Genomic DNA, 18,222 nt, shown 5'->3' on the forward strand with positions numbered 1-18,222 from the left:
ATACAGTTAGTTTTATAGTAAAGTCTAATGAGGGACAGTATTTGTTACTGTAAGAGATATGCATTTAATGTTTAGAAACTCACACAACTTAATCTTTATTATATAATTTTTATTGAGATTTTTTTTTTACTTTTATACTATACAATATCATGTACATTATAGTTTTCTTTCTACAAGATTATGAATTCCACCCAAACACCAATGTTAATAGGATGTTATATTTATTTTTAATGGAACTTGAGAATTATTTATGTAATGTTCATACAAGTGTATCATAATATATGGATATAATGTGTATTTCTGTATTTAAAGACTTAATTACAGTTATGATACTTGCATTTAAATTTATAAATGATAATACATGATCAGTCTACAGGTTAAAGATGTTTATACCCAGTGTTAGCTGGCTAATAATAGTATCTATAACAGAGTTTATATATTATAGTTTTCTTTCTACTAGATTTTGAATTCCATCCATTAGTACCAATGTTAATGTTAGGATTTCATATTTATTTAATAGAAACTGGGAATTATTAATGTTATGTGCATACATGTATATCTTAGTATATTGATATGATGAGATTTATAATATTTCTGAATTTAAAGAGTTACAGTTATGTCATTATTATTAAAGGGATGAGACTTTCATTTAAAGTTATAAATGATAATACATGCATTGATTGAAAATGTCCAGAATCTTGGATCCAGCAATATAATTGATAAAGTCTCAAAACAAATCATATTCTGAATAGTTACATTCTATTTTTTTTCGAACATGTGCATAGTTTGAAATGGACAGCTTCTGCCTTATCTATTTGTAATGGAGGGACACCGGTCTCAATCTCCAGGTCTCCTGAGTCAACCCGACAACATACTTTTCATAGAGTAGATTGTTACTTGCCCTTGATTTATAGTGGGTGATTTAATGTGCCACATGAAAACCAACAAAGTACAAAAAGTAACCAGGCGCCAGATGAAAACATGAAAATACAATCTATCACGAAGTGGTTCGTTGGTTGCATAATTTTCATGTTTTCGCCCGGTGCCCTCAATGATGCAAAATACAAATCAGTCTTCATATTTATTAAAATTTCTTATCATAGAAAAAAGGTTAGTTTTTTATGTACAAAAAATAGATATTGTACATGAATCAGCACAGTTATGCTCACTTTTGAATTGACCTGTTATAAATAATGGCACAAACAATAACTGTCTAAGCCCTTTTTAGTAAAAATAATTATACAATGGTATATAAATTGTTATCTTAATTAAGACTATATGAGTATGTAAGGGTTTTTTTTCTTATTTATTAATTAAGAATTATTTATCTGTTAATTTGAAAATCTAAATATCTGTCATGGTTTAGAACTGTTCACTATTTAGGGGAGAAAATGTGTAAGTGGCCAGATAGCTCAGTACATTATCCTGTGGGTCACAGGTTTGAGTTATGGTGAAGCTAAAAGTTTTTATCATCCTGTGACTGCATATAACCATGAGTTTAATTCACTATGCTCTGTTAACATCAGAAATTCAAGGACATTAATCAATATAGTGGAGAAATATGTTGTGGTTTAGAACTGTTTCATTATTTAAGAGAAAATGTGTAGCTGGCCAGATAGCTCAGTTGGTCTTCTGAAAGTCATGTGTTCGAGTCATGGTCAGGCAGTTTCAGTCAGGGTTTAGAAGTGGGTTTGCGACTGGCACATGTTTTATTCATTTAATAGCATTTAATTTGAAACGGACAAAAGCAGTATTGCATGATACTGTTAGATCTACAAAAGCATTTGATACAGTTTATCACACTATACTGCACATGAAGAAGTTCTTTTTCTTCTTCTTAATGGAACTTCAAGCATCTGCCATATGTAACGACATTCTTACATGGTTCAAGTTTTATCTCTGATAGCAGCTGGTTGATATATGTGGCTGGTACTCCTTCTACTTCTGCTCTGAGTACCTATGGTGTCCCCCTGATGTTCATTTTAGGTCCTCTTTTATGTCTGAAATATGTCAATGACATGTCTGCAACCCTAAGCAATACTAAGCTTTATTATATGCACAGGTACAAGTATCAGACCTGGGAAGAAAAAATATGATAAGATTTTCTTCCCAGGTTCGATACTCGTGCATGTGATTATATGATGATGACTCAGGTATCCTTGTATCTGGTAAAATAAATCTTAAGATTGGTTAATTTACTATAAATTGTCTTTGCATCTTGGCAAGACAGTGTCTATTCTTTTTGGTTTAAGTTTCAACTTAAACTTGGCTTAGCCTCCAGGTCAAATGAAATTGTACAGCTATAAAGTACTAATCTTTTGTTAAGTATTTAGGTCAAATTCTTTTGGCGTCGCCTTTTGATGCTTTGCATCAATGCTTTTCTTGTTGTCTTTTTTGAATAATTTCATTTTCTTGCGCAATAAAACATTTTTTCCCTAAAATGAGACTTCGTTTTCCATATGCGTTTCACAGTAAGCATTTACCATACCAGGTTGTACAATAACTTAATTTGGTCCGTAAATCAGTCTTTTACACAAAGTCTTCTGTCGTCAACTTCATTCAGAATTCATGTCTCATTATTGTGAGCAAAATTCTGAGTTTCCTTTAGCTATAAGCTGGAAAATGTTTAATTATCCCCCGCCGAAAAGGCAGTTGGGGATATAAAATTAGTCTCCGTCCGTCCGCCTGTCCTTCCTTCAGTCTGTCCTTCCGTCCTCATTTTAGTCCGGACCATATCTTAAAAAGTATTTGAGGTATCAACTTAAAACTTCATAGGTGGATAAATCATATTTAGATCTTTAGCTAAACAATCATTAAATTTTCAAAAAACTGACTTATTGTTACCTGCTTGTGATTTTAGACCGGCTATAAATAAACTCGTATCATCTGAATGGAAAGCAAATTGGGACAATGCCGTTTTTCATAAACTTCACGATATAAACCCATCTCTTGATATGTCACCATCTCTATCTCTGTCAAACCGCCGTGATCAAACAGTTCTTCTTCGATGCCGAATTGGACACACTAAAATTACCCACTCTTATCTCCTCACAAATGACAATGCCCCTTTCTGTGTAGGTTGTAATGAAAATTTTACTGTCAAGCATTTTCTTCTTGAATGTCATGATTTTTCACAGGCCCGTAATAGATTTTATTCTGTAAACTCACCCAAAGAACTTTTTAATACAATTCCATCAAAAAACATAATTGATTATTTAAAAGAGATAAACTTGTATTCTAGGATCTAATTGGCTCATTTCTATTGTCATTTACAATGTTTTACATAATATTTTAAGCCTATTATAGCATTCGGCACGATATGGCCAGTTATGTGTTGACGTGCCTTAAAAATCCAAACAAACAAACAAGGAGAAGTGCAGTGCACTACAATGATGATTCTACCCTACATAATTTTTCAGTTATTGCCCTTTGTTATTTTTCAAACTCAATTTTTGTCCAGAGCATAACTCAAAAAGCCTTTAAGATGGATAGATCTCACTCAGGAGGTGTGCAGTGCAAAAAAGTGATAACTCTACCCCTTCATAGTTTTTGAGTAATTGCCCTTTGTAATTTTGCATACTTTATTTTCCACCTGAGTGGAGCATAACTAAAAAAAATCTTTGAGATGTCAACATGAACTTCATCGGTGGATTGATCTTATTGAGGAGGAATGTTGTGCGAAAGAATGATAACTGTACTGATTATAATTTTTTAGTTATTGACATTTGTTATTTTTCATACTTTTTGTCCGGAGCATATCTCAAAAAGTGTTAGAGGTAGATCTTACTCAGGAGGTGATAACTCTACCCTTCATACATGTATTTTTTGAGTTATTGCCCTTTGTTATTTTTCATACTAAATTTTTCACCTGAGTGGAGCATATCTCAAAAAGTGTTAGAGGTAACACCTTGAAACTTATAGGTGGATAGACCTCATTGAGGACGAGTGCTGCACACATGATAAGCGAGCGTGCATTATTTTTCAGTAATTGCCCTTTGTTATTTTTCATTCTAAATTTTTGTCCAAAGTTATAACTACAAAAGCCTTTGAGATATCAACATGAAACTTCATATATAGATAGATCTCACTCAGGAGGTGTTCAGTACATAAGGGTGATAACTCTACCCTTCATAATTTATGAGTTATTGCCCTTTTTTATTTTTCATACTAAATTTTTCACCTGAGTTGAGCATATCTCTAAGAAAGCTTTTGAAATGTCAATATGAATGTTGTGCACAAGAATGTTAACTCTACCCTTTATAATTTTTGAGTTATTGACATTTGTTATTTTTCATACTTTTTGTCGGGAGCTTATCTCAAAAGTGTAAGAGGGAATAACTTGAAACTTCATAGGTGGATAGATCTCATTGATGATAACTTGCAGCACGCAAGAATGATAACCTACCGTGCATTGTTTTTCAGTTATTGCCCTTTGTTATTTTTCATACTTAATTTTTGTCCCAGAGTATAACTACAAAGGCCTTTGAGATATAACATGAACCATCATAGGTGGATAGATCTTACTCAGGAGGTGATAACTCTACCCTTCATATTTTTGAGTTATTGCCCTTTGTTATTTTTCATACTAAATTTTTCACCTGAGTGGAGCATATTTCTAAAAAAGCTTGTGAAATGTCAACATGAAACTTCATAGGTGGATAAATCTTATTAAGGAGGAATGTTGTGCACAAAAATGATAACTTTACCCATTATATTTTTTGAGTTATAGCCCTCTGTTATGATAACTTTACCCATTATAATTTTTGAGTTATAGCCCTCTGTTATTTTTCATACTTTTTGTCCGGAGCTTATTTTAAAAATTGTTAGAGGTTACAACTTCATAACTACAAAAGCCATTGAAATATCAACATGCAACTTCATAGGTAGATAGATCTCACTCAGGAGGTGTGCAGTGCAAAAGAGTGATGACTCTATCCTTCATAGTTTTTGAGTAATTGCCCTTTGTACTTTTTCATACTTAATTTTTCACCTGAGTGGAGCATAACTCAAAAGGTCTTTGAGATGTCAACATGAAACTTCATTGGTGGATTGATCTTATTGAGGAGGAATGTTGTGCGCAAGAATGATACCCTTTATAATTTTTGAGTTATTGCCCTTTGTTATTTTTCAAACTTTTTGTCCAGAGCTTATCTCAAACAGTGTTAGAGGTATTAACGTGAAACTTCATAGGTGGATAAATCTCATTGAGGATCGAGGAGTGCGGCACACACCTACCGTGCATTATTTTTCAGGTATTGCCATTAATATAATAATAATGTATTATTATAGATGTTGAAATATGATTTTTTTTTCAAAACGGCTTATATTAAGTTTTTTGATATATATGATCAGTACATGTGCTGGGATTGACAAATATGCATTTTATTTGGATTTTAAAGGCGTTTTGAACTCCAAACCCCAATTTCTGTGAATTCTATGGGAATTTTCAAAAGACTGGGGAATTTTGAGGTCCAAACTGGGGAAAAAAAGAGGCTACTTTGGTTGGGGAAGTAGCCTATATTCGGCCTCTACAAAGAAGGGTTTTTAAGCCCTGACCTGTCAATTAAACTCAATGCTTTTTGGAGATACCTTAATTATCATTATACTTATAACTGTTTTTTTTGTGTATTTTTTCTTTTTTTCGCCGTGACAATCACATTGCTGCATTTCCCAGCAATTTTTTACTTGTTTTCTTTTGTATATCGCATGACCGCCACAACTTTCCTTTGAAGATAGGCGTTCTCTAAAATTTCAGTATTGGAAAAATTTGGGGTGCTTAAATGAAGTATCAGTACGCTTTGTGGTGCTCTAAATGAGGTATTAGTACACTTTCTCGCGCATGCCCAGTTTATTATTTTATTTCAAATTATAAAATGAGCATACCTGAAAAAGAGCAAAACAATACTTTACACAGTTTACAGACTTTCTTTTAAAAAATATTTATATATCATCTCTATTTTTTTTTCAAAATCTGAAAATGCAGATATTATGAAGATGTTGACTCCAGTGGAAAGGAAAGTAATCGCCATTTTCTGCATCCTGACCTCGGAATAAATCTGACACAATGGTCAAATTATTCTCTTTTTTTACATTAAACAATGCCTTCGTTTTAAAGGAGATTCTGACCAGTAAAAAAGATAAATACAGAATCCCTAAAAAAGCCCAACACGGCAAAATTGAAAATGTTGCAGGCTCGGTTTTATTGAGCCTGTTCATGGACGGTACTGGAAAGTGCAAGTTACCGTCCACGCCCCCTAGCACCGGCTTAAGCAGAATTCAACATTTAAACACTAAAATGGTGAAATTTTGAATTTAAAAACATCCGCAGATGTGTTCATACGGCGGTTATCATGGAACCTTCAATGTGACAGTAGTGTCATTCCATGAAAAGCGGCGTATGGTCCACAAGTAAAAGAATGTGTGTGCCCTAAACGAGAAAACAATGGGCGGAACTAAATAAAATGGAATTTTGAAAGGGGATCTGAGGTTATGAAGCCTGCACATCACAGATAAGACGTCAAAAGACAAATTTAAAAAGCAGGCAACATATCCTAAGGGTGATTCAACATTATTCAAGTAGGAATATTGAAACCACCCAACTAGAAAATGCCGAAAGTTGAAACAAAAAAACATAATATTCTAGCGTTATTATTAATAGTTAAGTATAAATCACTACATTATCGTTAGTTTTAAAAAAATACGCGTACAAGATATACCTCTGTATTATACACCGGGATACTTATCGACAATATTTCCTTGATTATATTTTGAAAATGAGCTTGAAAGATGATTATTATTTCGCATTTAGAAAAAATGCATCAACTTACCTCGTGAACTGGTTATTTATGTCCAGTTCCTTCAACGGCATCTAATGGGTGTATTTCTGTGGGTATTTCTTAAAATATTTATATGTTTAAATAAAGCAAATATTACGAGAGAAGAAAAAAGTCGTGATGGTCATGCGATAAAATAGATACATACAGAATCCCTAAAGAAAACCCAACACGGCAAAATTGAAAATGTTGCAGGCTCGGTTTGATTGAGCCTGTTTATGGACGGTACTGGAAAGTGCAAGTCACCGTCCACGCCCTCTAGCACCGGCTTAAGCAGAATTCAACATTTAAACATGATATGGTAAAATTTTGAATTTAGAAACATCCGCAGATGTGTTCATACGGCGGTTATCATGGAACCTTCAATGTGACACTTCCGTGCCATTCCATGAAAAGCGGCGTATGGTCCAAGTGATAAAAAGCGTGTGCCCTAAATGAGAAAACAATGGGCGGAACTAAATAAAATAGAATTTTGAAAGGGGATCAGAGGTTATGAAGCCTGCGTATCACATATAATACGTCAAAAGACAAATTTAAAAAGCAGGCAACAAACCTAAGGGTGATTGAACATTATTCAAGTAGGAATATTGGAACCACCCAACTAGAAAATGCCGAAAAGTTGAAACTAAAAATACCACAAGCACAACAATAATGTCGTGCTGAAAGGTCTTCAAGGATCGAAAATATAACATCATTGATTAAATGTACGGGGAGACTTTTTACAGCCGCCACACGGCACAAATAACACGGATGTGATCATAAAATAGATTTACAATTAATAGCGCATGGGGCGACAAAAGTGTCAATCATGGATATTAATCTCGACGTTTCGTCTCGATTAATTTCCTATGATTGACCCTTGTTGTCGCCCTATGCGCTGTTACAAGCCGGTAAAGTCCTCGTATATATTCTCTAACTATTACTTAATAGAGCCGGTGGTTAAGAAACTACCCGCCTATATGACTGAAATACTGTTGGGAATAGGCGTAAAATGAAACAAACAAACAAACAAAACTTAATAGAGCCCTTAACTCTCTTGTTTCGGAATGAACTTAATTGTTCTTTTTTTGTTCTGTTTACTGTTACATGCCTCCCCTACTTCTCTTAAATTGATATTGCCAATATTTACATGACCTATTATTATTGCCTTTACAGTTACAAAATTTAACAAGATTGCATTTGTGTAAAAAATGCTATGCAAAGGCATAAATATAACAGAAGTAAATTTATTTTTTGTTTCTTTACATTTGAACTCTGCTATAATGCAACAGTGTCTAGTGAATTTGGGGGTCAATGTCATATTTTAAAGGAGACACAGGCAAAATTTAATTTCTTCGTTTTGAATTTTTCATACATTATTTTGTAAATGTCCTCAAAATAAATACACTAGGCAGTCACAGGAACAAATCTTTTCTCATGATAAAGTATTGAATGATGGTTTCCTAACCTGACCCACTTGGGTCAGGTCAGAGCGTTTAGATTTTACAATAGTTGTCACAGTGGACTTCGGGAACGTTAAAGAACATGTCAAATAAATGACGTACATGTAGACTTGTTTCAATCATACATTGTCCACAATATCTGTTATTGTAACTTACAGGGCTTTTTTAAGACACATAACTTGTTTTAAAACTACTGGGTGATTCTGTCGACTTCTTAATTTCGTTCAACATACGAGGGGTGTTCGGGAAGTTTAAGGACTTTTGCTGCATTTTTTCCTTAATTGTGCTTGTTTGTTTGTTTGGATTTTTACGGCACGTCAACATAACTGGCCATATCGTGCCGAATGCTATTAAAGGCTTTAAATGTTATGTAAAACTTTGTTAATGACAATAGAAATGAACCAATTAGATCCTAGAATACAAGTTTATTTCTATCAAATAATCAATTATGTTTTTTGATGGAATTGTATATAAAAGTTCTTTGAGTGAATTTACAGAATAAAAACTATTACGGACCTGTGAAAAATCATGACATTCAAGAAGAAAATGCTTGACAGTAAAATTTGCATTACAACCTTCACAGAAAGGGGCATTGTCATTTGTAAGGAGATAAGAGTGGGTAATTTTAGTGTGTCCAATTCGGCATCGAAGAAGAACTGTTTGATCATGACGGTTCGACAGAGATAGAGACACATCAAGAGATGGGTTTATATCGTGAAGTTTATTAAAAACGGCATTGTCCCAGTTTGCTTTCCATTCAGATGATACGAGCTTATTTATAGCCGGTCTAAAATCACAAGCAGATAACAATAAGTCAGTTTTTTTGAAAATTTAATGATTGTTTAGCTTAAGCATCTACTTTTTCATTTCGTATTCCTACATGACTTGGAATCCAATATAATTTAACATATTTTGTTTTTAGTATATCATGAAATCGTAAAAGAAGTTTCTTTACCATGATATTGTCAGATTTTTTATTTAAGAAAGCAGATTGGGAAACATTTTCTAGGCTCTGTTCCATTGATGTAACAAAAAATGAATTTAATTTCACTTCTGCTGATATAGCTGAAACTTTTTCTTCAGCATTACATACTATTGCCTTCAAAGTTGTTCCATTAACAAAACATAATAGTAACAAAATCAAAAAGCCATGGTTTAACGATGAATGTAAAAAAGCTGTTCGCATACGTAAAGCTTCACTAAAAAAGTTTGAAATATGATAAACAAGATCAACAAGGAAAGGCGGCGTTCAATGAACGCAACCCCCACATGACCCAGCAACAAGAACCAATGGCAAGGAGCCCAGGGGGACCCCAAACAAAAACAGGACAGAGCACGGACAGGTTAATCATTAAATGATAATTAATTTGTAACTGATAAGGAATTCAAAGAAAATAAAAATAGGCCCACAAAGGGGAAGGGGACAGGAGACCGGGGGGAGGGGGTGGGGAGTAATCAAAGAAATAAAAACTAGAGGCAATGGGGAAGATACTTACCGTAGACGAGAAAACAACAAGGGACACAAGCAAAAGCCCTACAACAGAAAACCTTGAAAATTATAGAATACTTAGAGCTAAAGCTAGAAGATCAATTCGTTTGTCTAAACGCCAATCCTGGCAATCATATGTTTCAAATATTAATTCAAATACTCTTATTAAGAAAGTCTGGGATGCAGTACGGAAAATAAGTGGTAAGTATAAAAAGAGTCCAATTGTTCACTTAAAAACTGGTGATGGCCAATATGCCAAAACAAAAACGGATATTGCAGAAACTTTGGCTAAAACATTTGAAAAGAACTCTTCTTCAAACAATTATTCAAATGAATTTCAACAACACAAATGTCAAGCTGAGAAAGAACATATTAATTTTACTTCAAGAAATGACGAAAATAGATAAAAACAGAATCCCTAAAGAAAGCCCAACACGGCAAAATTGAAAATGTTGCAGGCTCGGTTTGATTGAGCCTGTTCATGGACGGTACTGGAAAGTGCAAGTTACCGTCCACGCCCCCTAGCACCGGCTTAAGCAGAATTCAACATTTAAACATGAAATGGTAAAATTTTGAATTTAGAAACATCCGCAGATGTGTTCATACGGCGGTTATCATGGAACCTTCAATGTGACACATCCGTGCCATTCCATGAAAAGCGGCGTATGGTCCCCAAGTAATACTATAATTCCCTTTTCTCTATTGACGACTTAATTTATTCAATTAAAACGGCAAAAGACAGTGCTGCAGGCCCGGACGAAATTTACTACCAGTTTCTTAAACATCTACCGCCCCAATCTCTTGACTTGCTTCTTGAAATTTTTAACAGAATTTGGGTTTCTGGTGAATTTCCTAACACTTGGAAAAATGCGTTATTCCTATCCCTAAACCTGGAAAAGATTCAACTGACCCTACAAATTATCGCCCAATTTCACTGACAAGTTGCCTCTGCAAAACATTTGAGAGAATGATAAATAATCGGTTAGTTTGGTATCTAGAAAATAATGGAATTATTACTAATTTTCAGTCAGGTTTTCGTAAACAGAGAAGTACAAACGATCATCTTGTACGACTTGAAACTTTTATTAGAGAAGCCTTTGTAAATAAACAACACCTGGTATCAATTTTCTTTGATCTTGAGAAGGCTTACGATACTACTTGGAAATATGGTATCCTAAAAGATCTAAAGGATGCTGGACTTAAAGGCAGACTTCCTCTTTTCATTTCTGGATTTTTAAACGATAGGCACTTTAAAATAAGACTTGGTTCAACTTTTTCCGAGGATCACCAACAAGAACAAGGTGTTCCTCAAGGAAGCATACTTTCTGTTACACTTTTTTGCCTTAAAATAAACAATATTGCTAGCGCTCTTACACCAGGCATAGATTGTTCTCTATATGTAGATGATTTTCTTATCTGCTATCGATCGAAAAGTATGAGAACAATTGAAAGGCAACTTCAACAAAATTTAGATAAAATCCAAAAGTGGGCAATAGAAAATGGTTTTAAATTTTCAAAGTCAAAAACTCAATGTGTTCATTTCTGTCGATTGCGGAAACAACAAAATGACCCTGAACTTAACATATTTTAGAACCAAAGTTTGTAAAATTATATTTGATAAAAAAACTTTCTTTTATACCACATATTTAACATTTGAAAACTAAATGCCTAAAATCTTTAAATTTACTTAAGGTTTTATCAAGTACAAATTGGGGATCAAATTCTTCCACATTACTGAAATTGTAAGAAAATCATTTCTTCAAATGCTAGATACCATACATCACCAGGGTTTACGCTTAGCTTTAGGTGCATTTCGCACCTCACCTGTAGAAAGTCTATATGCGGAAGCTGGGGAACCATCGCTTCAACTTCGTCGAAAAAAGCTATCACTTCAATATGCAACTAGAATTTCATCAAATAGTAAAAATCCAGCCAAAAATATTATTTTCAAACCAAATTATATTGAAAAATTTGTTAACAAACCAAAGGAATTTAAACCATTAGGCCTTCGTTTAAAAGATGACTTAGATAAACTTAGATAAAATTAATCCTGTCAGTATCCTTCAAAATGACGATGAGGATGTTCCACCTTGGACTTATAATTCCCCTGAAATAAATATTGACCTTTCAAATATAAAAAAGACATCAAATTTACATGAACATTTCAAAGAGAAGTTTCTAGCAATTAAGGAAGAACATGAAAATTTTATACATGTTTATACGGACGGTTCAAAGGAAGGTTGCAAAGTAGGTGCGGCTGTGTATGAAAATGATTCTACATCTAGTATGAGGTTACCAGATAATGCATCAATTTTTACTGCTGAAGCAAAAGCTATAGATTTAGCATTGTCATACATAGAACAGCATACCCATGATAAATTTGTGATATTTTCTGACTCGCTTTCTGTTTTAATATCCATTAAAAATAAAAAATCTGACAATATCATGATGAAGAAACTTCTTTTGCGATTTCCCGATATACTTAAAATAAAATCTGTTAAATTATATTGGATTCCAAGTCATGTAGGTATACGAGGAAATGAAAAAGTAGATGCTTTAGCTTAACAAGCTTTAAATTTTCAAAAAACTGACTTATTGTTACCTGCTTGTGATTTGAGAACGGCTATAAATAAACTCGTTTCATCTGAATGGAAAGCAAATTGGGATAATGCCGTCTTTAATAAACTTCATGATATAAACCCATCTCTTGATGTGTCACCATCTCTGTCTTTGTCAAACCGCCATGATCAAACAGTTCTTCTTCGATGCCGAATTGGACACACTAAAGTTACCCATTCTTATCTCCTCATGAATGACAATGCCCCTTTCTGTGTAGGCTGTAATGAAAATTTTACTGTCAAGCATTTTCTTCTGGAATGTCATGATTTTTCACAGGCCCGTAACAGATTTTATAATGTAAACTCACTCAAAGAACTCTTTAATACAATTCCATCAAAAAACATCATCGATTATTTGAAAGAAATAAACCTGTATTCAAAGATTTGATTGGCTCTTTTGTTATTTTTATTTAAAACGTTTTACATAATAGTTTTAGCCTATTTTAGCATTCGGCACGATATGGCCATTTATGTGTTGACGTGCCGTAAAATCCAAACAAACAAACAAGGTCACAGGGGCTTTGACTTCAAAAAGCTTGTCCGCCCAATAACTTAAGATTCCTTTGACCTACAGTCTTCATATTTAGCATGGAGGCAAGCCATGATTAGTAAATGACCCCTATTGACTTTGATGTCACCAGGTCAAAGGTCACAGGGGCCTTGACTTCAAAAAGCTTGTCCGCCCAATAAATTAAGATTCCTTTGATTCACAGTCTTAATATTTGGCATGGAGGTTAGTCATGATTAGTAGATGACCCCCATTGAATTTGAGGTCACCAGGTTAAAGGTCAAGGTCACAGGGGCTTTGACTTCAAAAAGCTTGTCCGCCTAATTACTTAAGATTCCTTTGACCTACAGTCTTCATATTTAGCATGAAGGCAAGTCATGATTAGTAGATGACCCCTATTGACTTTGAGGTCACCAGGTCAAAGGTCAAGGTCACATGGGCCTTGACTTCAAAAAGCTTGTCTCCCCAATAACTTTAGATTCCTTTGACCCACAGTCTTCATATTTGGCATGGAGGCTAGTCATGATGAGTAGATGTCCCCTATTGACTTAGAGGTCACCAATTCAAGGTCACAGGGGCCTTGACTTCAAAAAGCTTGTCCGCCCAATAACTTAAGATTCCTTTGACCCACAGTCTTCATATTTGGCATGGAGGTTAGTCATGATTAGTAGATGACCCCTATTGACTTTGAGGTCACCAGGTCAAAGGTCAAGGTCACAGGGATTTTGACTTCATAAAGTTTGTCCGCCCAATAACTTTAGATTCCTTTGACCCACAGTCTTCATATTTGACATGGATGTTGATCATGATCATTAGATGACCCCTTTTGATTTTGTGGTCACTGTATCAAATGTCAAGGTCATAGGGACTTTGACTTCAAAACGTTTGTCCACCCATTAACTTAAGATTCCTTTGACCCACAGTCTTCATATTTGGCATGGATGTTGATCATGACTATAACGTGACCCCTAATGATTTTGAGGTCACTGGGTCAAAGTTTAGGGTCACAGGGACCTAGACAAAAGAAGCTTTTCTTCTAAATTGCTAAAGAATTCCTGTCCGCAATGTATTGATTTTGACATTTTCACTTTGAAGCATGTAGAATACATAACTTAGCAATGCACTGGCATAGTAACCTCAGATTTGGCAGGGAGGTTGTCCTTGAGCTCTAAATGGCCACTGTTGATTCTGACAAAGTGGTATGCGGGGGTATTCACGCCATGATAGTGGCAGTTCTAGTTTTTCACAGGCCCGTAATAGATTTTATTCTGTAAATTCACTCAAAGAACTTTTTAATACAATTCCATCAAAAAACATAATTGATTATTTGAAAGAAATAAACTTGTATTCTATGATCTAATTGGTTCATTGCTATTGCCATTAACAAAGTTTAACATAACATTTTAAGCCTTTAATAGCATTCGGCACGATATGGCCAGTTATGTGTTGACGTGCCGTAAAATCCAAACAAACAAAACAAACAAACAATGTTCCAGTGCATTACGGATAGCATTTGTTTGAAAAAAAATTCTAAAGGCACATTTTGCCATCAATGATCAGTAGAATTTGCTTTTTTTCATTTATACTTAGAACACTTTAACGTTATACCAAACATCAGAAAATTTTAGATATAAAAATGCTAGCATTTCTAAGGCATAATGAGCCTTAAATTTCGCGAGCTCGTTAAACAGGGGTTAGCGCGAACGCAGACCCCCACACAAAAAAATGCGTACCCAAGTTACCCACATTAGGGGTGAATCGCATGCTTCAACCCAACCGAAGGGCAATGGAAGGATATCCTCCTGGAATAACCGCCTGGCTGATCACGGTAGCTTCTGTACAAGGTAAGTATGCCTCAACTCCGAAAATGAAACTTTATATTCCACTAAATTAAGGCTTAATGGTGGCCTTCCTTGATTTGAAAGAAGAGCCTTCCCGCCACATTAAAATTTTCATCAGGTGGGGTATATTCTGTTTGTGTATTTTATTGACTTTCATTTTAACCAGGCGAACGCCTGTCTTAAATTTTCGCTGCCCCACGTCAATATTACCATAAGGGACGTCAAGAACTTTCAATAAGGTTTCAAAAGTGCTTCTACCACTGCCGCATTTGAGGCATGGACCGGACGCCAGTGAACTCTTATATACACGAGTTGCCTCCCATTGTTGACTAACCTTATTGACTTATTGTTGACTTTGAGAAGACGATTGATTGGGTTAGGTGAAGTAAATACAACACTGACCTCTTTATCCGCCATCCCTCGGGCAATTGTATCAACTTCCTCGACAGCACTTTGGTACGTCTTCAGGATTTCCACCACATCGTTCACATTTACCGTGCCATAGTTGTTACTATTTATAAACTTCACGGATCTTTCCATCACATCAACATCAAACAAAACAATAGCCAGAGCTGGACATTCCTAAACAAATGGTGTTTAACAGTATTGCGAATTGACCAAATTATATATCTAGAAATTGATAGAATGACTAAACATGTGTATTTACTATCGTTATTGATTTTAGGCAAATCAAAACCTAAAAACCTTTTCACTGAATTTATTTTTATTTTCACTTAAGGTGTTAAGTAAATATATAATTATGTTGTTAAGAGGTTTGAAGAAGGAACATTCAATAAATAAGTGAGAAACTGTTTCAATGCTTTTACAAAAATAACAGGACTTTTTCCTGGATATATGTTTACAATATAAATAGTAATCAACATAAACAACGTCATCCCCTCACCGCTGTGGGTTCGAATCCCGACAGGGACTTTGGATTCTTTCATGTGAGGAACCTATCCAGCTAGCTTACGGAACGTCGGTGGTTCTACTCTGGTGCCCGTTCGTGCCTGAAATAATGCACGTCGATGTGACGTAAAACCCAAAACAAACAAACAAACAAAACAACGTCATGAACCAGTCTTAAACAAATATTCTTGTGGGCAGAATCAATTGCATTAGAAAAAAATATTTGGAAAAAAACATGTTTAAACTTTAGTTGTGGCAATAGAATTTTGCATTTAATCAAGTAGTCTGTATCTGACAGAAATATATAAAAACACTTTAGACGAGATCTGGAATCTTTTCAGTGAGATGTAAAAGAGCTTTTAAAAACATGTTATAAAAAGGGGTCAGGATTCACTATGTTGAAAATTATTTTCATGCAAAGATTAGTTAAATTTTCTTAGATGTAACCCAATCCAGTATTTTGCAAAGTTAAAATATGATAAACAAGATCGACAAGGAAAGGCGGCGTTCAATGAACGCAGCCCCCACCCGACCCAACAACAAGCGCCAGCGGCAAGGAGCCCAGGAGGACCCCCAAAGAAAAATAGGACAAGGCATAAGGCAGAGCACGGGCAGGCAAACCACTACATAAGAAAACATAATTAGTAACTGATAAGGAACTTAAAGAAAACAAATAAATGATTCAATGTTAGGCCCATAAAGTCAAAACCACGTCAAAAGTCATAAAGTTAAACCACGGAGAAGATTTAAAATTAACTATATCATGTATATGTTTTAAAAGGATGGATTACCGTCTTAATTTTATGTTAGGAAAGTTTAAACCACCATCTTTAAAAGGGTAGATACAATGTTTTCTCGAAATAGGTTCGAAAAATAAATATAACAGAGGCTCTTTGAAACAAAATATAAAAGTGTTCAGGAATAGTATCTGCCGTCATATAATAATTGAATTTTGAAAAAAAACTAAAGAATTAAGAATAGTACTTTTACCTTTAAACGAATAACAATTTGTAGAAACAAGCTTAAACACTCTAGAAAATTTAAGAAAACGATCATGCCATATTTTATCTATATCAATATTATACCCGAAAAATACCCTAATAATTTACAATTTTGAAACCAAGAAATGTCAAAAGGATGATCAGACATATTTTTCCATTTAGCTAAATATAAACCGTTTGATATCTTATAATTAATTTTTGACCCTGAAACTTGCTGAAATAAATTAACTTCACGAAAAAATTCCTTCATTGACAAATTATCTGTAAGTATAGTTGAATTATCGTCTGCATATAATGACATCTTGACCTCGAACTTACCACCAGGAACGATTATACCTTTAATATTTGAATTGTCTTGAATGTTTTTAGCAAAAGTTTCTAAACATAGGACATAAAGAAGAGGGGAAAGGGAACAACCTTGACGAACAGAACATAAAAGAGAGAAGGGATAAGGTTAGCTTTTAAAAGAGCTTGTAGCGACTCGCTTCGTAATTTTTTTCCAGGGGTGTGTTTAAATGTAAAAATGACAATTCTGTTAGCTGAAAACACATTAGCGGCGAACATCAAAATAAATGTGACATATAAAGTTATGGAAGCCAGTTCTCTCAGTTTAACAAAGAGGAATATTAGTATATATGAAGATGCATGTAAACAGATAGAATAAAGTCCCTATGTCTTTGCACATATACCATATGGCCTGTTGACCTTGACCAAAAAATGTTAGATAGGTAGAATTCATAAAGATGTCTCTTTATACGAAGTTGAGTTGTAATATGTTATTTAGTATTGGAATGAGTGACAGGTACAAATCCTAAAGTAAACACACGTTTTCAATCAATTCAGCCAGAAAAGCTTGGATCGTATTAAGAAATATAGGGATCCTGGAAATTGACCAGTCTAAGAAGATGTTTTTCAGATAAGCCCGGATCGTATTAAAACATATACTGTAGGGATCCCGGGAAAAGACCAGTTCAAGAATATAGTTTTCAGAAAAGCTGGGATCGTATTAAAACATAAAGGGATCCCGGGATTTTTACAATTCAAGAATATAGTCTTAGGCATATAATTAAAAGTATTATGATTTCCGCATTTTAAGTTTGTTAATAAATAGCTCTAAATATATCTGTATCCTAAGTTAAATTAATTTAATTTAACGTTCATAACATAAAATAAGAAAAATAAAAACTTAACGTTTAATGGGCTTTCATTACGACAATAATCAACAGAAATAAAGTTTATTAGTTTTTCCTCTATATCTAATACGATCCCTGATCCCGGGATTCCCCCCCACCAGTAAATACATAGACTAACTATCGGAAAGGATAAAATGACCGGAAAAAAGAAAAAGAAAAAAATGCACAAGACCAGATGTAACCAAACGAAAACTTACTACAGGATCGCTAAATCAAAAGTCAGTGTTAATATGAATTCATGAAAACAAACATTTTAATCATCATTATATCTTTGCGCTCAAGCAATACTAGCTGCTTTTTAAAAATGGCGTGAAAATGGAAGGGTTTTTTTTGACGCTATGAAAGATTAATTTTGATTGGCTAAGTAATTTTGGGTTCCAGCCCTGAC

At 34.2% G+C, this 18,222-nt stretch overlaps 1 non-coding gene across 1 annotated transcript; it reads right to left on the reverse strand.

The window, feature by feature from the left end:
- Positions 1–14,578: 14,578 nt before the first annotated feature.
- Positions 14,579–14,742, reverse strand: LOC132715134 (U1 spliceosomal RNA). Its single transcript, XR_009623645.1, has one exon. It is a non-coding gene; the product is annotated as a U1 spliceosomal RNA (small nuclear RNA).
- Positions 14,743–18,222: the final 3,480 nt, after the last annotated feature.

Source organism: Ruditapes philippinarum, unplaced genomic scaffold (genome assembly GCF_026571515.1).
Source record: "Ruditapes philippinarum isolate M1 unplaced genomic scaffold, ASM2657151v2 ctg2947_1_1_1_1, whole genome shotgun sequence".
Lineage (NCBI taxonomy): Eukaryota > Metazoa > Mollusca > Bivalvia > Venerida > Veneridae > Ruditapes > Ruditapes philippinarum.